General features: G+C 37.5%; 1 protein-coding gene and 1 pseudogene across 5 annotated transcripts in view; one reads left to right on the top strand and one right to left on the bottom strand.

Moving 5' to 3' along the window:
- The window catches only part of PDE4D (phosphodiesterase 4D), a 1542529-nt gene that overhangs the window by 964607 nt on the left and 550615 nt on the right, over nucleotides 1-27307 (top strand). The gene's annotated exons all lie outside the window — the stretch shown is intronic.
- LOC100459127 (NADH dehydrogenase [ubiquinone] 1 beta subcomplex subunit 4-like) lies at nucleotides 20783-21174 on the bottom strand (annotated as a pseudogene).

Below are 27307 nucleotides of genomic sequence, written 5' to 3'. Positions count from 1 at the left end.
ATGTGTATATTATATATAATATATTTATATATTATATATTATATATATTTTATATATTATATATTATATATAATATAAAATATATATATATTGCTTTCTCACAAATGCCTGTTTTGCTGTGGAGTAGGTTGGGTGGGTACAGAGTTTCACTGAAATGTACGTTCCCCTGTAGAATTCTTAGAGACACAAATAAATCTTGTTAATAAGTTATATACATTTTCATGTTTCATCTACCATTTGAAACCCTATAACCATTTGAAATCATTCTTGGTTTTGGTAGGTTTCTTTAATTAACATTCACATTGAGAAACTATAAGAGATTCAACCCTTGAAAAAGTCCTTTTGCTAAAGAGATTTGCATGTGCTCTAAACATTGATAGAAAATGGTTCTGCTCTCATTATCAAATGAATGTCACTCTGCTCTTATTTCTAGCTAATAGTAAAACTGCCTGGAAAATGATAACGTACAATAAATATCTCAAGTGGTTATCTAGTACCTTGTTGCGATAGTGAATAAAAGACACACTCAGTTTTAATTTGCTGTTAAACACTTAACATTTCACAGTGGCTGGCTGTTTGGAGGCCATATACAATGGTAGAAAAAGTAGCTTTCTAAAAGTGCTTTGCCCCATTCTTGCTTAACCTGGCAGACGTCATGAACTTCCAAGGGAGAACATATTTTATTTGCCTTATACCACCAGAGGATTTGCCCAATTATTGCTATTTATTTAATGTTGGTGTTGACATAGTGCCTTTGCCCTGAGGAGCTCCAGGTGCTTTATAAAATTAGTCAGCAATTCGCATCACAGCCTTTACGCCAGAGAGTGAACACTGAAAATAATAATGATTCGTGGAACCTACAGCCACCCCTAAATATGAAACAAAACAAATATGTACAGTTCCCTCAGAGAGCTAGCAGCAAAAACTTCTAGTGGGGCATCATGGGAATTTCTATCTTGTGTAACTAGGTGAACTCCTGTGAGGAAAATTTGCCATGCACCCTACAGAGCTGAGACTTACTGTTCTCTGTTGTAGGACCCATACTTCCCCCAGTAAGGAACTCCATTTTTTTCAGGCCTCTGCTCAAATATCACTTTCTTAATAAGACCTTTCATGACCATCTATTTTTAAAAACAACTAATCAAAACCTATCCTCCAGTGCAGACTTTCTGTATCCTCATTCCTGCATTATTTTTCTCTGTAGCACATGTAGCTATTCAGCACACTTAGATTTTTGTTTATTTATTAATTAAGGGTTGACTCCATCCCACCAGATTGTAAGCTTTATGAAGGTAGAACATTTATCTATTCTGTTCAGTTATGAATCTTTAGAACCTAGGTGGGTGCCTGGTACCTAATGGGTGTGAAATAAGCATTTGTTGAATGAATGAGCGAAGGAATGAATGAATAAATAAATTTTCCCCAGTGGAGCAACAAGCAACAGTTGGAGTCCCTTGTTGTCAATCAAATATAAATACAGCAAAGAGTAAGTAAGCAAGAGTGAACTTGCATCATATCAAGATTTCTTTTATATTCCTTAACATTGAAAATATTCATGTGGTGAAATACAGCATTAGAGTTTTCCCCTTTAGTTGCAAATAATAGAAACTGAATTTAAGCTGACTTAAACAAAATAGCAGTTTACAGGATCTTGAAACTCAAAAATTCAAAGGGTACAGCTAGTTTTAATGGTTGTGAGGATTGCTGCAGGCCCTCTCATGATTTGATTAGAGCGTTTGTCTCTGTCTTTCTCTTTCTCTCCTTCTGTCTCACTGTGTTTCTAAGACTTTCTCTATGTGATAGTGAAGAAAGCTCAGACAGCACAAGGCTGCCTGTAGTAATGCTTGTGACATGAGAGCATACATCTCCCAGTGGTTCCAAGGAAAACCCAGGGCTGACTTGAAACGTGTGCACTTGGGTTATAGGTCAACCTTGAGTCAATTGTGACTGACTGACCAGGCCTCTGTGTGTCCCAGTTGTGGAGGTCAGTTCCATCAGTAGGAGGGGGATTCGTCAAAGGAAAATTGGAATTCTTTATCAGAATAAGAGGAGAAGATGCATGACAAGTATTCAGAAATGCACTGTAACCAGAAAAAATGGTCATATGTGAAGAATATCTCATTCCAACAAGGAGGAATATAGTTCTAAATCTTTTAAAGTTCTGCTTTCCTATAATATCAGGTGACCACATATTTCACAGCATAATTGTGAAAATGATATTTTGAAAGGAAAAAAGGAATTCTTTTCTGAGATAAAAATGTCAAAAAAGTCAAAATTTGGCTGTGAAAAAAGTGAACATTTACTTGAGGTTGTCATTACTTATTTTCTTCTTATATAATTCATATAATCTATATTATTATGATATTCATATAGGCAAGGTGTTTAATTTGATTTTATAATTTTTAAAAAGAGACTTAGAATGTGCTAGAAATCCTTAAAATTTCTGTTCCAACTATTGGTATTTGAATTGTGTATATACTGCCCCTTTTTTTCCTGTAAAAAACTGATAGAAGTTCATAGATAAATACAATTCACAGATAATGTTATAAATTTATTTCAAATGTTACCTCTTGCCTTTTTCTATGCCAAGATACTTAACAAATCCTTCAAAATTGAAAGTATTTTATTTTTACTCCTTATTTCATCTATTCCACAGAATAGTTAGAGCTAGAGGAAGAATTAGATAATATATTTATTAATAAGTCAACATCCTATTAATGGATGAACATAGAACCAACTCATAGGCAGCACAGTCAGAAACTCAAGGTGTGGCTTGGTTGGCATGAAAGCATAATGCCCACAAGAACTACTGTTGTTGGTTATGCTGTACTGTATGAGAAAGGTATTTCTGACATTAGCTTTGATACTAGCCTTTTAGTAACTGAGTAAAGTTAGTGAGTATACTCACCCAGTTCAGATTATTAATTCAGTACTAACTCAGTAATTTGGTGTTACTACATACTGAGATATCCAGCTGGATTCAGGATTTGCTCAGTTCAATTAGCAAATCCAGTGTTAAGGAGAAAAAAAAGCTTTGTGGGTAAGCATTTCTAAATTGGTGTTTTTATGAAGCCACAGTATTCTGGTAGTTCATCTTTTCCTTCAGTACTCTGAAATTGTAATCATTTCTAAATTGTTGCTTTCCAGGTAAAAGATGTGAGATAGGGAAAAGGAAGGCTTTCTTAGGAAATTTTTTCTTTCATTGCCCAGTTAAATTGGATTTGCGATTTATATCCATTCATCCTATTCATACCCATCATATATCTGTATATATCTGTCATATCTCCATCCTATTCATATCCAGTCCAATCCGTAAGACTTTTCTATATTTTTTCATGAGATTAGATTTTTTTTAGTGGGTGAGAAGAAATAAAAGGCACATAATATTAACATGCTCCTGGCATTCCAACAACGAATAATGCCATAGCAATTTTATAAAGATTAAAAATATCCTAGCTCATTATGACTTTGATAAGCCCAGTGCACTTTTGGCTTTGTGGGAACCTCCTCATAAAAAATACAAAATTATATTTTGTAGCTGCATTTATGTAAAGATAAATATAATCTAAACTGTATTATACTCATTTTTTCAGATTTTAATAGAGATTTAACATTTCTATGAGCTCCTAAAATTATGAGCTCTAGGAATAGTGCTTACTATGCTATTGGATAAACTAAGCTGGCATTGTCATAGCTAAATTGGTAACATTTTAAACTGTGAATGAAGGGGAATTTGGTAAACCAAACAACTGTTTTACGCCTATTGTTCATTCCAGTATAAATATATTTTTACTATTAACATTAGTTATTACAAGTGGAATACAAAGGGGTGGAGTCAGGGTTTGGAAAGATAGTTAATGCAAGTGAATATTTGACTCCATCAAAAAAACTTTACGTAAAAATCCTCAGGTTTTGTGCCTGTAATCTTTTTACAGGATTTAATGCTATTTTACTTTGTCAAAAATTTTTTTCTTCAAAGATTTGTACTTTTAAATGACTGATGCTATGAAAGAAAATACCCTCATGATTATATTTATATTGTGAATTTTTACAGTAAGGGCAAACTAGAATTTTTAATGCGGAGAGCACCTTGGGTTTTACTCAATATAGCTCTTCAAAGTTCTTCAAAGTTCAAAGTAAAAATTGATGCTAGAGTAATTTTCCTGCAATCTTGGTGAAAAGCCCACATATCATTTAACAAAGTAAATGCTCATTCATATTTAATACAAACTCTTTTTTCTCCTGTTGAAGCTGACTTTTATCCAATTTTTAGTTTCCAGTTATCTATGGTTTTGGGAAACAGAGCTAATTTGGATTCATGAATTCTGTAAACAAGTATTTCTTGAGAAGCTCCTGGTTGTGAACTACCTAGAATGAAACTGGGTAAACTAATATCAACACCCATTCTTTTGCCAAACATCACTGATAAACTGCAACACTTTTTTTTTTACATGGGTGGTCTTGGAATCAGACATTTCTACATTGAAAACCCAGAACTGTTGCTGACTGGCTGCATGGCCTACATCTATTTCTCACATTTCTGACTGCCTACCAGGTTCCAGTCACTGTTCTAGGCACTGAGGATGAAAAGATGAATGATATGGAGTTCCCATCTTCAAAGAAGTTACAATTTTAAGGAAGACAGGCAAATGAAAGTTACCCCACAAAATAATAAAAATACAGGGGTAAAACTAGGGCAGAGTTATATTTTGGCTTGTCTCTTTACCTCTGAGATTCTTTTGCTTTTTATGTAATTGGATTTTAACCTCAGAAGACTGTTAGGTTAAAGATGATAATGTATAAAACCTATTTAGCATAGGACCTGGGAAATGCTCATTATACAACAGATTCCAATTGTATCAATTCTTTTTTTTTTTTTATAAAGAACAAGTCAAAATGAAAAGATTGAAGAAAAATAAATCATCAGTTAGATAACTGGTCCCTGAATGGGAGAGGTAAGACTATATATAAATTTGTTAGTACTTCAATAAACAGTCTGTTAATACATCTGTATGCATTATTTAGCCCAGGTATAGAAATAGAGCCTTCATCTGATCCACAACGATTGTAAAAACAATACAAAGCAATAGGCTCTTATACAATACTTTGAGTAATGATCAAAATTTTCTGTTGCCATCCACACATTTAGGTGAGATGTAGTGAGTGCTAGAAAATAAAGCAGTTCGTATTTAAAAGGGTGTGTTGAAAGAAATAAACTAATCCTTGAGAAACATTGTCATGCAATTTCATATCTAGAAATTGTGCCTATGTTCTGGCTATAAATTGTTGAATTGGGAGGGAGTTACATTTAGGACACACATTGACACTACATATGAGATTTGAAAAAACACTTGCTAATTCAGCTAACAACTCGCTTCTCCCCACTGCTCACTGTGGCGAGAGCTTCCAGCTAATAGCTTAGAATCTCCCAGACTAACCAACCATTGATGGAACTGGGTGCTATGTGATTGTAGGAATTTCTTTGTTGCTCTGAATGTAACTAAAAATAATGGGCTTCTTATTTTGTCCTTTTCCTTTTGTGTTATAGACGGCAAAGACGTTTCTCATCAGTCTCATATAGCCAAATTAGATTTATCTCTCATGCTGACTGATTAAAAGGGTTAAATCCTGGGCACGTTGTCTCCTGAGTCCTCTGAAATCCATGTCAGAATAGGAGTGCTCATTACCAGACTCAATGAGGAGCTCCTTTTCCAGAACTTCTCTCTGCTGCACACTAAGGGCCAAGCAACTCTGCCTAAATTCCAAGCAACCATGGCCTGTGGCAGTCTTGGAACTTTTGCCCTCTGGCATGGGTAGAACTAGCGTCAGTTGGGTAATTCAATCCCTGAGTTTTTTCTTCAATGAATGAGAGAATCCAGGAATGTGTTGCCAGTTGCCTTTTCCTTGTGCCTAGTTTTCCTTGCTGCAGGATGATGACAGTGTATTTCCACACCTCCCCTCCTGCCACTACAGGATTTATGGTCTGCATGCCCCAGTTGTGAAGCTGGCATGTAGCATTTTGTTACCACAGGCCTGCGAGTGTTTAGAAGTTTGTGTTTGTATTTCCAGGGCTACAGTTTGAATATTGAAGGAACAAACAGCAAACAATTCAGAGGTCAAGCTGTGACTGCTTCCTCGTTTGGAGAGCTTATTTTATGTCTGTATATTCTATACTCAGATTACCACATAACTTCTGTTTTTTCCACCTTCATTGCTTTGGTTAGATGCTTTCAAGTGCATTTTTTCTGTAAGAAATCCCCATAGAAGAGTTGTTTACTTGAAGTGATGGGTGAGCAAAGTTTGCCTGACGTGGAACCTCAGTAACTTTCCCCTAAGGAAAAGGTCTGGCGTGTGGGTGGGCGCTCTTCCATCCAGACGGATGGGAACATAGCCAAGCAGCCAGGAGACGCATTGACTTGTGACCACTGAGAAGGACGCCTAGCCAGAAAAGTCCCAGCAGCTGGGTCTGTTAATCTTTTCTGAATGAACCAGCAGGCAGTTGACCTCTCTAAACCTGTCCTGGATTCCTTTATATCATTGTAGTCACCTTTTTACCCCCTCAAGAATTCCCCTATAAAGTTGTTCTTAATAAGACTCTTTTTGCCCACTTCTCCCTGACCTTCTGAATTGAATATGAATTTCACTAATCGGTAAAAGAAACCACCATGACCTTGATAAAGCCATTTCTACTCTGTTTGGTTCCTCCCTTCTAAGAATTTGTCCATTCAAGCAAGTATTTGAGTCTAAACGGATCCACTTGGACATTTTAATAATTATCACGAACCTCAATATCCTTAAAGTGTGGCTAAAACAGGCTCAAAAAAATTCAGATAGTGTAATTTACTTTCTCTCCCCTTCTCCAGATTTGAGTGGATTAATTCACTTCACCATGCCAGCACCTGAGTACAGAATAATTTATTTCTGTGTCATTTCATGATGAAAGCCCAGCTGGCATTAGCTGAAATTATGCAGCTGGCTATTAATTGAAGAAAACTTCCCTGTCACTCCTCAGTCAAACATGATCTGATTCAGCAGATCCTTTTTACTCTCATCCCTTCTATTCTACCAGTAGAATAAGTGTAAATAACTTTCACTTGGCTCTGCTTGTCATGGATTGCAAATTACCTGGCAGCATGCAGACTGACCACATTACTGTTTTGGGGGCTGCTTGTTTCAGTTGATTAGTATTTCTAGAATAGTTTTGCACATTTCATCTCTGAGGCCTTAATGATGTCCACTAGCAGGAAATATTGTAGTCTGCCTTAGTTCTTACATACTGTATAACTAAATTTCAATCTAATTTCAACAAGATGTCAAATTCTAGCACCTGTAGGGCAGGTGTTGGTCTTCTATGAATTGATTATATGTTTTTCTATCATACTGGATGGTGTACAAGCCCAGGTTGTATTTTAAATAGAACCTCAAGGGAGAGATTTGTTCTGGAATTTAGAAATATATATTATGTGCCAAAATTATTTGATGAGTGCATTTTGTAATGCTTAAAATACAAAACTACTTGGCATGAAGAGATGCTATAGTATGTTAAAAATTGTGGAACTTTTTCATAAGATGAAATTCTGTGCAGAAATGAGGTAGCAGAATTCTTGTGGGAGTGCTAAAATGGTTCATCAATTTGATCCTCACTGCATATGAGAATTCACCGATTATATTACTCTCTGAAAATGTGTTTCAGTATTGAGGGCCTCTTTTTGCCCTTCCTCCATCCCAATGTCTGTACTCTCTGTACAGTGTGATCACTGGGTGCTGCATGACTAGTCATTGTTATACGCTCAGCCCTGAAAATGAACTTAAGATGGTAAAATCATACCTTGCCAGGATTTGGGTGGCTGTGAGGGATTCAGTAGGATTTTAGCAACAGGGACTGGAAAAGAAATCAGAACTTGGCGCGAAAAAAATAGCACTAGGATACTAGAAGAGACCTGGGAGAACTAGCTTGACCTTAGAGGCTGTCTTGTGAGTCATTTGAGAAATAGTATCAAAAGGGCATAAGAGGGCCTGGCGTGGATTAGGCTATTTGGGGTTACAGGAGATCCAAAGCTAGAAGGGGCAACAAAACGTTGTGGTATGAGGCCATCCTAATTTGAACATCAGGCACAGGATCTAGTGTCCATGAAGCAGATCTCAAGGAATGGGCAGCCTGAGAAGAAGAGTAGATCATGCAGAAGCCAGCAGTCACCCCTAGATCCAGATCTCAGTGTCATGACCTAGATGCAGTTAAAGTCCTTATAATGGGTCCCACCCTGGCAGGATTCTTTCACGAACTCAGGCTGAGCCTGAAGTGAGTAGATTCAGCTGAAGGGAAGGTAAAGAACTATAAGTTGATAGACTTGCAAGATGGAGAGGCTGCTTTTAGGAAACCATTGATAATATTATCAATCCCATTGATAATATATATGATTGCCCTTTTATAAGGGCATGTGCTTTCTGCACAATTATGAGAAAGTATTTAGCCAAACTTCATTCCCTATATAAAGGGGGAGGAGATAATATCCCATGGGGAATTCCTTCCCATATTATAAACTGGTAGACAACTTAAGCAAAAATGTTTTTACTCATATGAACACTGTTGAAGTATAAAGCCAGGGATTTAAGTCATGATAGGTGTTTATTTATTTTGAACATTTGCCAGAAGTTTGATGATGGGTATATTTGTAGACTGGGTGTTAGAGGTTGTTATATTCTAAAAAGATATCTTCTGATTAATTTTCTTCATTTGTAAAAACAATCTATTTTAGTAACATTTAATTTATGAACTTTGGTGTCATGTTACACTTTATACATTTTGGTTGTACATTCCCTGTAATGCTCACAGAGAGAGCCAGTCAGGCAATAATTGCTACATATTGAGTGCCTTCAATTTTCTGAGCACTATTCTAAATTCTAGAGATAAAGCAGTGAACCAGACAGAGTCTCCATCCTAAAAGAGCCTAGTAGAGGATGGGAACTGATGTAGTATCTTATAATTGTCACAGCATGGTACACTTGCTTCTTCAGATGCCATTATTAAGGGCATCGTTTCTTTAAATTCTGAGATCCCTTACTTGACTCAGCTTATGCCAGAACTGATGAGAATTAGACCTTCCTAAGGTCTTCTTTCTTCCTAAAATGAAGATTGAAATAAATCTGTAAGATAAAAATAATCCTACCACCAAGCCCCACTTAAGACTGGATTTTTAACTTGCTATTCTCAGCACAATGACACAACAGAGGACACAGAGGTTAATGGAAAGTCTTTGGAGCAAAGGAGATTTCAAAACCACCAGTTTGTTAGATTTGATGATCAGCTCTGCAAAATGTTTAAAGAAGATTTCTTACTCATATCTTATAAGTTAAGACTATAAATGGTTTAAATGGGGGAGGATGTGACAGGATTGAAAATCTTCCCCTTCCTTTGTGGCTATGAGAATTCACACTGAGCAACAGGGGAAGAGAAGGAACTAGAACTTGGAATGAGCCTATGTGTGGGCCCTCATTGTTCCAGGATTTACAAAGGGCTACGCTATCGTCATATTAAATAAATGGCTCCTGCTCCTTGTACCAGCTTAATTGCCACCTTGGCTCCCGAACAAAGAAATCACAATTGAGGCAAAACCCCCTTAGAGCAATTTTTGGGTTGTTTTTCCACTTAATTTTTTAACTTGCAGAAATAGCCCTCTTTTTTTCTGGTTTTTGGTTTTTTGTTTTTTTTTTTTTTTTTTAAATGATGTACACTTGTGCTGTTAAGTTTCAGCATGGAATACAGGTTTTATGTATTTAGGCAGTAATGCTGAGTTAGATATTGGTACTAAAAAAAATGAAAGAGAACAAGAGGACAGCACATGTCAAAATGCCTGATAGAACTGCATGGACAGAACTAAATGTGCTTCCCTACTGTTAGTTACACGTATAAGTCACATCTCAAAGTTTGTTCCCCAGGTTAGCATCAATATCACCTAGGAACTTGCTGAAGATGCAAATTATCTGGTTCCATCTCAGGCCTAATGAATCAGAAACTCTAGGTGGAAGGGAGTAGTCCAGCAACCTGTATTTTACAAAGACCTCCAGGACACTCTGATGTATGCTAGAGTGTGAGATCCACTGGTGCAAAGAATACCACAGGACAGATGTAGACTAACTAAACTAGTTCTGTTTCTCTTAAAATGACTTTGACAATATTTAGAATTTTGAAGAATGGTATAGAAATTCATAGTTCGTGTGGGTGTGTATGTGTTTGTGTATGTATGTGTCTGTGTGTGTGTGTTTTAGCAGAATTCTGTTTTAGAAAATATGGGGTAGACTTTCTTTTATTTAGTTTTGTTATTTTTGTTATTTTTTAAAAACTAAGAAGCAGAGAAGTATAGCCAGCTACTTCCATAATTTTGTAGGAATAATGAAGTTTATTCTAGCAGAAAGGTATATCTTTGGAATAACTTCTCTAATATTCTGTCTAGACATATATTCTTTTTTGAGGCAGGAACACAAAAGAAAATTGGCTTCTTCATCAAGTTCAAAGAAATGGTGTTTTAATTCTGTAGAGAAGTAATTTCATTTTCTCAGAGAAATGGGTAGACAGATATTAGTAATTTAATTCTCTTCTTAAATGATGGCTGCTATAGTTCTTACCAACACTGAAAGAAGTAGAGTCAAATAGATTTAAATCTGGCTAGTGATTAGAATTTTAGGGGGTGTAGGGTGGGTGAAACTGTATTGCAGGGAGGTACGTTGTAATAAGACAACAGCTAGTTATGCACTACCCTGCAGTTCTTTGACATTATAGCTAAGGGCATAGACAAAAATCTGAACCCTGTGGTCTTTGTACATAACTGCATTCAGATTAATTCACTTAACAAATACTTGTGGAGCACCTACCATGGACTTATCACTATAATGGGCTAAGGTTGTACAATGAGCAAGATACTCACATACGTGATTCTTGTGAAGCCAGAGGTCCAATGGTAAAGCTAGATGAGTAAACATCAATTACAATGAAGTATAATCACTTTCAGAATGAGGCAGAATATAGGATGCTATGCAAGCGGTCATCCTTGATTTTAGGACTGGGTGATGTGGAGTTCAGGAATGGTTCATGGAAGAGGCACTAAAGCCTACAGTGTGAATAGAAATTAGCAAGACGATGGACAGGGCAGGCAGAGAGAAGAGCATATGCAGAGTTGGAAAGTGGAGAGTTCTTGACATTACCACGTTATTGAACATGCATATGGTGGAGTTGAGGGTGCAGAGAGGACAGTTGCACATCCTCTGGAGAATGATGGGAGATGAAGCTGAGAATAATACAGGGAACAGAAAATAGCAGGCCTTGCTATCCATGTTAAGAATTCCGGACTTCATTCCAACAAAAGGGAAAGTCTTTGAGGTTGTAGTATTTGGCTGTGCTGTAGAGAGTGTATTGGGGAAGGACAGTGCTGAAGGAAAGGAGACCAGCTTGGACATTGCTGTAATAATTCAGACCGGTACTCATGGCTTGGACCAGCAGCAAGGGGAGAATGAAAAGTAAAGAGGTTTAGGAAATAGCTACTTAGAAAATAGATTCAGTGGGAACTGGCAATTCAATATGTGTGACAGTGAGGAACAGGAAGACACTTGGGACAACTAGATGAACAGTAGGCCATTCACTGAGTTTGGGGTCCAGCAAGAGGAGTGGGTTTGAGGGTGAAATTATGTGTTCCATTTGGGCTAGTAGAGTCTGAGAAGTCTGTGGTTGTCCAAGTAGAGATGTCCAATAAACTGTGGAAAATGCAACCCCTTAGGCCTCTCTATTCTCATAAATACTTTTCATGCTTTTTCACAGCAGAGGCTAAAGCCAAAAAACTTTTACAGTTGTTGATTACTCCCATAGTGATTGGGCACTACTCTTGATGTCAGTTTTAAGTGTTATGTGAATTTTAGCGTTGCAGAATTTTTCTGCACAAAATCCTAGAAAGCAACTTAGTTTACTCAATGAAACCTGCCTGCCAACTAACAAGACCTATTATTTTTCAGTTGGGATTTTATTTCAACAGTGGAAACTATGACACAACTGGGATGGTCTAACCCCAATTTGAGCACTCTGTTCTCATTTTCATTAGGAATCACTTCCCTGTAATCATAAAATGTGAATATATTTACTGTAGACATGTTGTTTGGTGAAAGCAACACTAAAAATGAGTAGATGAATATAATAGCTACAGGATAAAATAAGAGTTCCCATTTTTAAAAAGATGGACTCTGTTTACAACACAACTCTCCTTAATTTTATAGTGTTATTATAGCAGTGAATTTTCAAATAAAATATTTAAATTGGAATGTTAGAAGTTTTCTTCTATCATATCAAATAAGTGGAAGGCCACCTGTTTGATGATGACATATTCAAGTGATAGTTCTCAAAAACTAAAAAAGTCTCATATAAATTATAAATCATTCTGCAAAGTTTCACCTAACATTTTCTCCATACTTATGAAGCTTCTGACATTATTTTACTTTCGAGAAGCCACAGATAGAAAAATTAATGTAAATGAGATAAATTTCAACTAGCCTTGAGAATAAAGAGAGCAAGGATAGTCATCAACACAATTAAGAATGGCCAAATCCTATTAATGTTTTCAAATTACCAAATTAGAAAAGTTAGGAAGCATGAATAATTTATTTCTGACAACATATTCTTTTTAATATCTGCATTACTTTGGTCTGCTAAGGAGATAAACCTACTCATGTGACATACCATGTGTAAACATTTTCCTAATTAATAACTGGAAAGCTTCTATGTGAAATACAAACTTTCTGCTCATACATAATGTAGACTACAGGCAGACAGTTAGGAGTTGGTCAAAGCTGTCAAACTTGTTTTATGGAAATCTCATCTTCTTTTCCTGTGCTCTTTATCCTAGTCCAGGTCCTCTGAATTCTTTTACTCCATAGTACTTAGCTAATACAGTGTTTATCCTCACATCCTATCATAGCTTCTATATTAACCACTCAGCAAAATATGTGTGCATGCACATACACGCACACCCATACATATATTTAATCATCTAGTAAACTATATTAAATCTTCTGTAAACTTCAGATAAGCCTGCTTAAATTGGGGGTGGGTCGTATTGTAGCATACCAAATGGTTCATATACCAAATATATATTTGTCATACTATGTGGAACAGTATTATATTTAAAACTGAAGTCTTATTTGATGTAGGTTGTACCAAATTTGTGGTGGTAAACATTGTATTTAGCTCATTCACGAAGAGTACAGAAATACAGATTATCCATGTTTTTCCATAGTGCCATTCAGTGTAATAGGTACACAATACATCTCATATTAAAGAAAAAAGAGAGTCTTTTCAAAATCCTGTAGGGGTCTGAATAAAGGTCTTAGAAATGTGTCATAACAGCTGAAATCTAAGAGATTTGAAAAAAGTGGGAGAAGTTAAATATTGCAAATGCATAGAGCTAAGACTTCTTCATTGAAAGTTGGGTAGTTCCAACTTTCATGTTGAAAATCTTTAAAAGTAGCCAAAAGCTAAATTTTTTTTTTTTTTGAGGCGGAGTCTCACTCTGTCACCCAGGCTGGAGTGCAGTGGTGTGATCTTGGCTCACTGCAAGCTCCACCTCCCGGGTTCACGTCATTCTCCTGCCTCAGCCTCCCGAGTAGCTGAGACTACAGGTGCCTGCCACCACGCCTGGCTAATTTTTTGTATTTTTAGTAGAGACAGGGTTTCATCGTGTTAGCCGGGATGGTCTCGATCTCCTGACCTTGTGATCGACCCACCTCGGCCTCCCAAAGTGCTGGGATTACAGGCGTGAGCCACCACGCCCTGCCCAAAAGCTAATTTTTTAAATTTTCCAGATAGAACTTCATGTTATTTGATATATTCCATATTTGTGTATCCAATATTACCAAATCCATGGTATTTTTATTCTTTGTTTTAGATATTCTAATCATTTCACAGCATTTTCATTACACATCTGCCCAGATTTCCTGTTGCTAAATTTCAGACACTATTATTTAAGTCTTGGAAGAGATCAACTTTTTCAGCACAACCCATCCCAAACAATGTAATGTTACTGTACTATATTAAGACAACACATGTGCTGATCTTTTTCAGGCATTTACAGAATTTTTATTGAATGTCAAGTATGTGCAAGGCAAAGTCCATCTAGGGATTTTAGGATTTCCGGGACCTGCCATTTATAAACTTCCTGGAAGAAAAATTAACCCCCTCAAAATGGGTATTGACATCCAGTTTGCCTTTATAGCTCCTCTGATGCCTTTTAAAAACTATATTTACCCATCTTACGTCAATAAAAAGGATGTATTTATTATAAGTTGTGGCAGATAGTGTTTTATAGACAATTTTATAGCCCACGTGTTAAAGGTAAAAGCAAAGAAATTATGCTACTTTGCTGTATTTTCCCAGTGATTTATGTATGTATTTACTCCCTGTAGGAAAATGTTGAAACACTGTTGTTGACAACAGGGCCCAAATAGGTATCAGCTTGATGTACTTTAACACATATTATCTTATTTGTTTTTGCATCATCCCTAGGAGGTAAATATGTAACACTTGGTTTCATTAGCATCACAACAGATTATTAGGCAAATCAACAGAATGAAATTAAAGTTATATTATCTAATTGAAAAAAGCCTTCACTTATATTTTCAAGCATTAGTTCTTATCCACTTTCAATCACCTGGGGAACGTTAAAAAATCTGATGCCTGGGCCAGACACCCAGAAAAATGACATCAGACTTCCTGGGGACAGGACCCAGGTGACTGTATTTTTCTAAATGTCTTTCATGACTCTGCTGCTTTAGGGGTTCACAGACTTCCACTTAAAGATCTGCTGGTTAAGAAATGGATCCATACTTGCTCTGACTCCCAGGGATATCACTTTTCACCTGTTCCTATCATTTAGAAAAAAATGATTTGAATCAGCTAGATACATGATAGAGGACCACCCCCCCACACACACACCAGTCTAAGCACAAAATTATCTTGTTGTCCTCAATAGTTTGCATGGATAAGTAATGCAAAATAAGCATCATACCCAATATTAAGAAATACTTAACAAGAAGCCCAAGATTTTACCTTGTTTCTTATTTTTTCCTTCAGCCATCACATTCAAACCTGGCCCAAAGGTTTCTCACATTCTGGCCTCCATCACCACAACTATTGCTTTGGCCTGGCCTTTTGTCAAGCTAGAAATTGCCAGAATTTCCTGACAACAGGCTCTGTAAGATTCAGTTTAGAGCTTACACTTTGGCTGGTGTTCATCTTCCTAACAAGAGACTGTGATATGTAAATCCACAATCTGAAATCTCATTGGCTCTCCATTGCCTACCAATAACCCAAAATCCTCTACTCAGGAAGTCCTGGATGGTGTAACTCCATTGCACACAGGTTTATCCCACAAGGCCTCTTAGTAATGGGCTACTTTCATGTGCATACTATTCTGCTGCTCTTGTGGAAAGAGTCTTCAACCCCATTCTGTATACCCTGGACACTCACCTGAGACCCAGCTGAAACAGACCTTGTCATCTGGGACCGTGTCCTTGGTTCTATTGAAAGAATTAGCCACCAGATCCTTGAGGCTGTCCCAGGACTTTCGCTTCGCCTTTATTATAACAATTGGAATGCAGGCAAAATAGTGTTTCCAGTTACTAAAATAAAACTATAGACCATATAATATGTTTGTTTTGTGCTTATTTAACTCACAGGGGAAAATACCTATATTTTTAAGGCTCTGGATTTTAAAAATCTAGTTGATTATATGAGAATATTGTTGGCTTGTCTGTTTGGTTTTGCTTTTTTTGGGTTTCCAGTAAAATTTTAGAGCAAGAAAATCAATCTCTGGAAAATATGTCTAAAATGCAAGAAAAATTCTAACAAAATAAGCTAGATTTCAATTAATATGTGAAAAGCATTTCTTAATATATACAATGTTTATTTTACATGGATAATTTATGTAAGTTATTGAATAAATAATACTTTTAGGTTTGGGTTTTAGGGGAGGTTTTAGGTTTGGGTTGCAGGGGAGGCTTTTTCAGCTGATTCAAATATCTAGTTTTCAAAATACTCTGCCCACATGATTTTTAGATATGACTTAGCCCTAATTGCTGACTCAGATTTTCACCTTTTAAAAAGCAATTGTGCTTTTTCATATACATTATCAAACAAGATTATAAGACATTTATTTTAAGGTAAGAAAGTAAAAGGGCATTCACTAATGATCATCAGAATCACCTGGAAGGGCCAGTAAGCCACATATTACCGGGCCCCTTCCCCAAAATTTCTAATTCTGTAGATCTGTGGTACAGCCTCCAATTTTGTGCTTCTAATAAGACCCCAAGTGACACTAATGCTGCTAGTCTGGAGACCACACTTTGAGAATCAGTGCATTAAATTAATAATCTTATTGGTTGAGTTTTCACCACAGTGTGCATATCTGTTGACTAACAATGAATAGCTTTGTTGTCGCCAAACACTGTAATGTTTCCAAATATCCATATATAGTCACAGGCCCAGAGAAACAAACCACATCTATATTAAGACTGTTTTGTTGTTGTTTGACCCCCTACCCCCCACCACCCTTTAGTGTTTTTAATTACATCAATCCTGGAGAAAAATAACTGTTTTCTAATTTGGGCATTACAGATTTGCTAAGGCAATAGAAAATCCTATCTTAAACCTTTAGATTTTTAGTCTTCTAGTAAATATAAGCATATGAGTTCCAAGCAAATTCTGAGTTTAAAAAAATTTAATAAAATTGACAAATGTTTTCAGTAAAATTGGAGAGGCTCATTTCCTTGTATAAATATTCTAAAAATACATGATAAAAGTTCTAAGTGCCATTTTTTGAAAGATCAGCAAAATAATTCTACAAGTATTTGTAGGCATGTTATCTTTTCTATGATACTGATTATAAACTTAAGTTACATGAAGACAGTGTGTTAGTTAAATTATGTTCTAGTCCTACCTTAAGGAAATAAAAACAATAAGGCTCTTAGGGCCTTTCTTCTGCACCACTGCAGTACTTGCTAACATGTTTTAATAACATGTAGCTGAGAATGATAAACTCTAGGCAGCAGGGTGGCTTGGAGATACTAATGGAAATGCCCGGTCAAAAAGAGCCTGGACTAGACTAAGGTCTGAAGACTCCAAATAACTTTCTGTTATCCCACCATCTTCTTAGATGGTCCAATCATGCTACACTCAGTCTAGGGCAATGACCCTGAGGAATGGTATGTTTGGCAAAAAAGAAACCAAAGAAGGCTACTGCCATGCTTTAAGGTTTTTCCCACGTATCTTTTTCAGCATCTTGAATGGGGTTTCTGAAAGTCTGAGGAGTGAACTGTGACCAAAATTGCTGATATTTTGAGCTCAAAGAAACTTAAATTTTTAGGTAAGGATACTAAGACCAACTTAAAAAGTATAGTATCAATAATTTACATTTCTTTAGCTAAGAATTTTCAGACCACTTCAATGCAGATCACATGACTGATTCTCTAAACCACTCTATGAAGTGGGCAAAGTGATGGTCTCATTTTTCAAGTGAGGACTAAAGTTTATTTAATTCAAGTGATTAACTCTTCAAACATCTAGTAGAGGCTAGCCAGATGCACTGGCTCACATCTGTAATCTCAACACTTTGGGAGGCTGAGGCAGGCAGATCCCCTGAGATCAGGAGTTCAAGACCAGCCTGGCCAACATGGTGAAAACCCATCTCTACTAAAAATACAGAAATTAGCTGGGCATGGTGGTGGCAGGTGCCTGTAATCCCGGCTACTCAGGAGGCTGAGGCAGAAGAATAGCTTGAACCCAGGAGGCAGAGGTTACAGTGTGCTGAGATAGTGCCACGGCACTCTAGCCTGGGTGAGAGTGATATTCCATCTCACAAATCAAAACAAAAAAATCTAGTAAGGGTCTGTGTCTAGCACCTGCACTTCAAATATGTGTTTGTCATGACATCAGTAGCCCAATCCAATTTTCTTTCATTAATTTGCTGAAATAAATATTTTTTGAGTTTATACTGTATACCAGGTGCTGCTGTAAGTGCTAGGAATATAACAGTGAATCAAACAAATAAAAATCCGTGACCTTTTGGAGCTTACATTCCAATGAATATAGGCAAAATAATGGCCCCTGCAAAGAGTTCCACTGCCTAATCCCTGGACTATATGAACGTTACCTCACATGCAAAAAAAGATTTTGCAGATTTGATTAGGGGCACAGACCTTGAGATATAGTGTCCGTATTAGTCCAGTGGGCCCAATCTAATCACACAAGTCCTTCTAAGCAAAGACTTTTCCCTGGTTAGGTTAGAGAGAGATGTGATAACAGAAGAAGGGTCAGAAAGATGCAACTTTGTTGGCTTTGTAATGAAGGAAGGGGGCTAGAAGCCAAGGAATGTGGACAGCTAGAAAGGGCAAGGAAGCAGATTCTCCCTTAACCCATTCAGAAAGGAATGCAACCCTGAAGACACCTTGATTTTAGCCCATTGAGGCCCGTGTTGGACTTCTGACCTACAGAACTATAAAATGATACATTTTAATTGTTAAATCACTAAGTTTCTGATAATTTGTTACACCAGCAGTAGAAAACTACAGAAAAGATAGACAATATTCAAGAAAAATAAGTAAAAAAATATATTATATGTTGGATAGTGATAAGTGCTAAGGAAAAAAGTCAGGGAATGACATAGGAAGTATCAGTAGGGATGCAATTTTGAATAGGGTAGCCCTCCAGGTTAACATTTGCATAGACTCGAAGGAGATGAAGGGCAAGAACATTTCAGATGAAGGAAACAGGAGGCTAAAAGCTGAGACTAGGACAGTGATCAGCCTGACTAGATTCTGAATATCACCATTAAAAGAGCAGTTTCTACTTCAGAATATATGTATTCTGGGAACCATGTGTGATGATTTAGGATAAAGTTTCAAAACTCCACAGATGACATTCTTATTTTTCTATAAGGAAACAGTCTTGCCCAAATAACATCATTTACTTTTTCATGTTTGCTGGAGAGTTCATTAAGAAATTCAATACACTGTATTCAAAGAAGATGAATTCTTATAATCACTTAACATTTGGTCTAAGGCAAACAATTGAGGATGTTCAGACTGAGTCTTTTTGGACCATCTACTCAACATCATTATCAACCAACAGCTTATACCCCTTCAAAGGGATCTCAAATTATATTTGATCCTGAGTTGTTGCTATAATAAATTTAGAGCTGGAGAAAAATAGTCATTGTAATTATTTTATTATTAGAGACCGACTTACATATGCTAAATAAATAAAAACAAAATGAGAGTTAATTCTGTGCAAAATTCACCATCAATTTTGATGAAATTTCCTATTGATACTTCCGAGTACAGTAGGCCTTTCGTATCCATGGGTTCCACATCTGTGTGTTCAATCCAAAATTGTTTTTTTTAACAATATTGTTGTGTATATACTGAACATGTACAGACTTTTCTTGTCATTCCCTAAACAGTACAGCATAATAACTATTGACATAACATTTACATTCTATTAGGTATAAGTAATCTGGAGATGCTTTAAGGTATATTGATGTGTGTAGGTTATATACAAATACTATGTCATTTTATATAAGGAACTTGAGCATCCATGGATTTTGGTATCTGCATGGAGTCCTGGAACCAATCCCCAAAGATCCTGAGGGACCACTGTAATCTAATAGAGGCCAAGTTTCATGGGTTTGTATCCTCTTAAGTACCTGGGGGAAAAAACTGTCTGATTTTATTTTTTTAAGATTTAGTATACCATATATTTTTATTTTCAAACAAAGGAAAACAGAAATTTTATGATCTGTGTCAACAGAAGTGTTAATATATAAAGCAAAGAAATGCCTAGGTAAATATTGGCCTAGTAATAAACATTCTGCAATGGTGCTTCATGGGAAATACGCCTTACCTTGCTACTCAAAATGTGATCCATGAACCAGCAGTATGAATATCACCTGGACTTGGTAAAAATTCTTGGATCCCACCCTGACCTAGTGGGTAACCATCTGCATTGCAGTAAGATCCCAGGTGATTCATATGTGTATTCAATGTGAGAAGCACTGCACTGGGGCCATACCTGGGGCCCTCCTTAGGAAACACACCAAGTATTGCATATGGACCTGACAGGTCCATATGAACTCACATTTTTCCGAATACAGTGCACTAGCCTATCTACCATATTTTGAAAAGCTATTTTCCTCAAGGGAGCTTAGTATCTGGTGCTCAGGAGATACCTACAGAGAAGTAGACAGTGTTATGCTTTTGAGAATTTATCAAACCTTTTGGTCATATAATGTTTTTATTTCAAAACCTTAAATCGATCAACATATTTTTAAATATTTAATAGTTGAGGGATGGAGAGGACGGAAGTTTAATTAGTTCAAAGGAAGGTAAATTGTGAAGGAAACAAACTTTTTTGTTGAATCAAAATTTTCAGGATGAAAAAAGACACCAGTGCCCTGTGGTTCAGTGCTAACACAGCTATGATGTGACCCTTCAAAGGTCAACGCTTGTGCCCCTATTGCTGCACATCCTTCTCCTGGTCAGTGTTGATGTGTCATTGGCTGGCTCTGTGTCACTGGCTTGGTCTTGCTTTCACTGAACTTTGGCCTCCATGAAACTTCTAAGTAGCATTGCTCCTACTTGTGAATCTTGGAAACACACAGGGCAAGTGAAATTCCATTTTCTTCCTTTCTTTCTTTTTTTAATGATTAATAGACGATTTATTTAAGCAAGATCCATATAGTCATCATTGCCAGACTTAATATGAGATGTTAAATGTTCCATCCAATTTTCCTTCCTGGATAAGTTTTTCTTTCCTATCCCTGTCAGTTTTGAAAACATAATACAGAAGAAGAGGGGCCCAATTCCACACAGAGCTCCCAAGAGTGAGTTTTAGGAGTGAGTCTAAAATTAGGATAGACATTTGCTGATCTTGCATAGGTCCAACGAATCAAGGCAAGATCTTCGATGAGCTCTTGGTTGTTAGAGTTGGTTGTTGTACTGAAGCAGGTACTCTTGTTTCAGCTGGGCTCTTATGGCCAACCGTTCAGCTTGCATCTGCCGGTCTTCCAGAGATATGTCATATTTGGCTGAGTCGAGGGTCAAGGGCAGAGTGGCCAGGTGCAATGGAGTATACTTTGGGAATGACATTTTGGTGACCCAGCGAACAACTGCCTGAAATTCCATTTTCATGTGTCACTTTTGTATCTGTAACCATCAGGTCTGTTCCCTATGTTTTCTATTCCAAGTTGGCTACCATTATACCATCACATCTCTTTCCTTTTCTAGTGACTCCCCATTAGACTAGCTCCTGTCTCATAACCTTCTTTTGTAATTTAATGGCCCAAAGATGAGCAAATTCCAGAAATTCCTAAAGTAATCGAATTAGCTCAGAGCATCATAGAGACTTTTTTTTTTCTTTGCCTCATCCTGGGGGTTATTTATCAATGAAAGTGACTTTAGATTAGATAGACACTGGCTGCCACATCGTATCGTTGTGACATCATGCACTTAACTAAAAGGGCTTGACTTAGGCACCATCTCCTTCTCTCTTGGCAGCTGCTCAGTTAGATGTTTTTGTTTTAACCAAAGGGCAGGACTTCAAATGTGACCCTATTTAACTCCATCTGGTTATATTTTGGCCTTATGCTCTTTTTATATCCTGATTCTGTCATCCGTTCTTTTAGCTGTCCTTCCCAGCTTGATGTAATAGTATTTTTCCCAAACTACACCCTTTTCCATAATAAAGATTGTCACTCCTCCCTCAAGCTTCCCTAAGCAAGCTTTATCATATGTCTGATAGGATCTCTGTTTCTGATTGTACTCAGTATAGATTTGTTTCCTGGCACATATGTGTGCACTATGTCACTTAATCACAGTGCCCCTATTAGATTACAAACTCCTGTCACCAAGGGTTTTGTTCCCTCTTTTCAAAGCAGAACTTAAAAGAATTTTGCTTACCTTTAAGCATACAGTTCACATCATTGACTTTAACTGGATGGTGGTTGATGGCTGATGGTCAAGTAACAAAAAAGGAGTTGAGGAATTGAGGTTTCAGATATAACAGAAGGATACTTAAGACTTTTAATGAATAAAAAACTAATTTTTCTTAGCAAAATGGTTCAGATGAAAGTAAGGGTGCATCAGAGAAGGCTGTCATTGGTTTATTTGTTATATTCCTAGCTCATGGTGATTGTATGTTCGCCAAATATCTTGCATTTGATTTTAAAACAAATCAGAAGTAGATGACTCAGAAATGTTGACAATAAAATTATAGACAAGCCCCTTGCTACAGCAGCTCTTATTAATTAAATATCTGAGACAGCAGAATTAAAAGAGAAGAAAGTGATATACAATTTGGAAGGTTTGGAAAGCTGGCCATAAAATTATTTCTTTCAGCTGGAGACACCTTACCTGCTTAAATATATAAAATTTTTGAAGAAATAGGAATAGGTCTTCCTTTACTTTGCAGTGAAGGCTTGAAATATTTGAAAGTTCACTTTATTGCAATAGGATTAAGTACATCAAACTTCATCTATTCTTATCTCTGTCAAATACTGGGAGTATAACTTTCAACTGAACTTCTTTGCCTGCTGTAATATACTCTTCTATAGTGATATTTTAAAATGAATACTTTGTGAACATAGTACTAGAAAATGGATAGTGTTTTGAATATTTTAATAGCCTTACAGGGTTAAAAAAGGATCTTATAAAAATTATGTTTAGTACCATTCAGTTTTTACAAATTTATGCATTTGCTTATTCATATATGTAAATTAAAAATTTACATATAAGTTATACTCGGAAAAAGATAAATGTTGTAAACACACTTGCATGCACACACACACCATAACAACCACCATGCCATTCAGTGGTTATTTCAGAGTAAGTAGGACTGTAGAAACTTTTACATATTCACGTTTTGCCTGTGTTTTCTGTTATAAGCTTTTATTTTGGCATGAGAAGAAAAGAGTTTAAAAATTTCCCAAAAACATTCTTTGTAATGGTCAAAAATTAAAATGAACAGTGTCTATCAATAGGAGAATGGCCACACAAACAAAAAAAGACAAGTAAGAAATAAAATTGGCCAGGCATGGTGACTCATGCCTATAATCCCAGCACTTTGGGAGGCCAAGGCTGGTGGATTGCTTGAGCCCAGGAGTTTGAGACCAGCCTGGGCAATATGGCAAAACCCCATATGTACAAAAAATACAAAAAAAATTAGCCAAGCATGGTGGCATGCACATGTAGTCCTAGCTACTAGGGTGGCTGAGGTGGGAGGATTGCTTGAGCCTGAGAGGCAGAGGTTGCAGTGAGCCGAGATCACGCCACTGCACTCCAGCCAGGGAGATAGAGCAAGACCCTGTCTCAAAAAAATAAAATTAAGCAATGGGAAAAGATTCCTGTTGCTATTTTAAATGTTGATCGACATTCAAATTTTCAGTGGTTTTAGATAACAAGACATGTCAACCTCCTGAAACAGTAATTGTTGTAAATAATAAGAATATATATGAGTTTGGCTTTACCTGACTTTAAAAGTGGAGAGAAAAGCTGAATTGAAGCAAGCATACAATTATTTTCTAAACATATCCTCCAGTTTCAGTGTTTTTTAATCAAACCGCCAGGAACGGTGCAGCAGACAATGCCAGTCCATGTCTCCCCCTTCATGGTCCCTTAGTTGTCATTAATGGGTGACTGCAGAGAACCATAGGCATTTGAGGACTTAACAGAGATATGTTTTATATTGAGAGTGGACAAAAGCTCCTCATTGCCTTATTGTGGTTTGCACTTCAAGCTGCAGCGTGTACTTTTTCTAAGCTCTGTGGTCTGCCTTCCTAGGACTGCTTGCCCTGTACTGTTATTTGAGAATGTTTATCTAGTGAGGAGTGCTGCATTGCTCCATTGTGCATCACAGAGCACAGGAAACAATGGTATGACATTTTTGCTGCACATCTATTTTTGATTATTCTTAAAAGATGAAAGTGTTTATCACTGCAAGGGTGTATTAGTCCATTTTCATGCTGCTATAAAGAACTACTTGAGATTTGGTAATTTATAAAGGAAACAGGTTTCATTGACTCACAGTTCTGCATGACTGGAAAGGCTTCAGGAAACTTAAAATCATGGTGGAAGGTGAAACAAACACGTCCTTATTCACATGGAGGCAGGAGAGGGAAGTGCAGAGGAAAGGGGGAAAAAGCCCCTTAGAGGACTATCAGATCTCCTGAGAAGTCACTCACTATCATGAGAACAGCAGGGGGAACTGCTCCCATGATCTAATCACCTCCCATGAGATTCCCTCCCCCGAAACATGGGGATTACAATTTGGATTATAATTTGAGATTTGGGTGAGGACACAGAGCCAGACCATATCATTCCACCTTTTGCCCCTCCCAAATCTCATCTTTCTCACATTTCAAAACACAATTATGCCTTCCCAAGAGTCTCCCAAAGTCTTGACTCATTTCAGCATTAACTCAATAGTCCAAGTCCAAAGTCTCGACTGAGACAAGGCAAGTCCTTTCTGCCTATGAGCCTGTAAAAGCAAAAGCAAGTTAGTTACTTCCTAGATACAGTGGAGGCACAGGCATTGGGCAAATACACTCATTCCAAATGGGAGAAATTGTCCAGAACAAAGGGGCTACAGGCCCCATGCAAGTCCAAAATCCAATAGCGCAGTCATTAAACATTAAAGTTCCAAAATGATCTCCTTTGACTCCATGTCTTACATCCAGGTCACGCTGTTGCAAGAGGTGGGTCCCCACCACTTTGGCAGCTCCACCCCTGTGGTTTTTGAGGGTACAGCCCCCTCCTGCCTGCTTTCATGGGCTGGCATTGAGTGTCTGCAGCTTTTCCAGGTGCACAGTGCAAGCTGTTGGTGGATCTACCATTCTGAGGTCTGGAGGATGGTAGCCCTCTTCTCACAGCTCCACTATGCAGTGCCCCAGTGGGAAATCTGTGTGGGAGCTTGTACCCCACATTTTCCTACTGCACTGCCCCAGCAGAGGTTCTCCACGAGGGCCCCGTCCCTGCAGCAGGCTCTTGCCTGGACATCCAGGCATTTCCATACATCCTCTGAAATCTAGGTGGAGGTTCCCAAACCTCAGTTCTTGACTTCTGTGCACCTGCAGGCCCAACACCACGTGTAAGCTGCTAAGCCTTGAGGCTTGGACCTTCTGAAGCAATGGCCTGAGCTGTATGTTGGCCCCTTTTAGCCATGGTTGGGACTGAAGCAGCTGGGATGCAGGGCTGCACAAAGCAGGTGGACCCTAGGCCCACCCCACAAAATAAAGTGTTTCCTCCTAGGCCTCCAGGCCTGTAATAGGAGGGGCTGCTGTGAAGTCCTCTAACAGGCTCTAGAGACATTTTCCTCATTGTCTTGGTGATTAACATTTGGCCCCTCATTACTTATGCAAATTTCTGCAGCTGGCTGGAATTTTTCCCCAGAAAATGGGTTTTTCTTTTCTATCACATCGTCAGGCTGCAAATTTCTCAAACTTTTATGGTGTGCTTCCTTTTGAATTTTCTTCCGCCAGATACTCTAAATCATCTCTCTAATTCACAGTTCCACAGATCTCTAGGGCATGGACAAGATGCCACCAGCCTCTTTGCTAAAGCATAGCAAGAGTGACCTTTACTCCAGTTTCTAACAAGTTCCTCATCTCCATCTCAGACCAACTCAGCCTGGACTTCATTGTTCATATCACTATAAGCATTTTGGTCAAAGCCATTCAACAAGTTCTCAGACGTTCCAAACTTTCCCACGTCTTTCTGTCTTCTGAGCCCTCCAAGTCTCTAGGATGTTGCAAACTTTCCCACATTTCCCTGTCTTCTTCTGAACCCTCCAAACTGTTCCGACCTCTGCCTGTTACCCAGTTCCAAAGTCGCTTCCACATTTTCAGGTATCTGCAGTAGTGCCACACTACTCTCAGTACCAACTGACTGTACTAATCTGTTCTCACACTGCTATAAAGAACTGCCTGAGACTGGGTAATTTATAAAGGAAACAGATTTCGTTGACTTACAGTTCCGCATGACTGGGGAGGCTTCAGGAAACTTACAAACATGGTGGAAGGGGAAGCAAACTTGTTCTTCTTCACATGGCAACAGGAGAGAGAAGTGCAGAGCAGAGGGGAAAAAGCCCCTTATAAAACCATCAGAGCTCCAGAGAAGTCACTCACTATTATTAGAACAGCATGGGGGAATCTCTTCCATGATCTAATCACCTCCCATGAGGACTTTCACCCAAAACGTGGGGATTACAATTTGCATTGCAATTCAAGTTGAGATTTGGTTGAGGACACAGAACCAGACCATATCAAAGAGTTTGCTTTGATAAAAGAAAGTGTATCTTTTTATTTCCTTATTTACAAAGCAGCTTATTAAAGTTATGAAATAGTTTTCAAAGGGGCAGACTTTTTTTCTACTTTGTATATTAGTAAGCAACCATCTATGATTGTAATACAACTGAGGTCTCCCAAGAGCGAATGTAGCACAAAATAAGGTGTGCTATCTAAACCTGTAAGAAATGTTGTGCAGTGAACCAACTCCAGCACAGATATGGAGCTCTCTCAGAAACAACATAGGAAATTTAGATATGTGAAATTCAGATGGAAACAGAGAACTCAATTTAGAGTTTAGTTTGCATAATATCTTAGAAATATTTTCAAGGTTCAAAGCTGATATTTGACAATTGTGTTAGATCTATAAACATTCACAAAACGTTCCTATAATTTTCAGGCACAAAACACTAGTATGGATTTTAAAGTTCAATGTGGACCACAGGGCTTCTGCTTTTGCAGGTGTAGCTTGATTTACATCCTTTCAGTTGAGGAAGGGTGGGTGTATGAGAGCAAAATGTATGTATAAGGTAAGAAGAAAAGAGAAATGAGAGAGAAGTAGAAGATAGTGAGCCATCAATAATGGTACTAGTTGGCATTCATTTCAAAAGCCAACCACCCCAATTTAGAGGATTTGCATTTAGGACTAATTAAATTATAAGCTAATTGAGCAGGGACTGAGTTAAGCCTACTGATAGTGCTTCATAAATATTCATATTAACAATAATACAAGATGTTCCTTTTCAAGGCTAAAAACTTTTTCTAAATGGTATATACAACTTGTGAGTCTTGGGAAGTCAATGTTGTTCCATTTCTGAATTTTTCTATCCCTTTTAAGGATAATTCTTACTCAAGTGAACTGAAATTTTCCCTGTAGCAGTAGAGGTCCTCTGAAAATTGAGGAAGCTCTCCGTGTGTAATGCTTTGAAAATGGCAGACATTTC

The sequence above is a fragment of the Pongo abelii genome, chromosome 4 (assembly GCF_028885655.2).
Source record: "Pongo abelii isolate AG06213 chromosome 4, NHGRI_mPonAbe1-v2.0_pri, whole genome shotgun sequence".
Lineage (NCBI taxonomy): Eukaryota > Metazoa > Chordata > Mammalia > Primates > Hominidae > Pongo > Pongo abelii.
The sequence above is the reverse complement of the archived record's forward strand: the minus strand, read 5'-3'. Positions and strand labels throughout refer to the sequence as shown.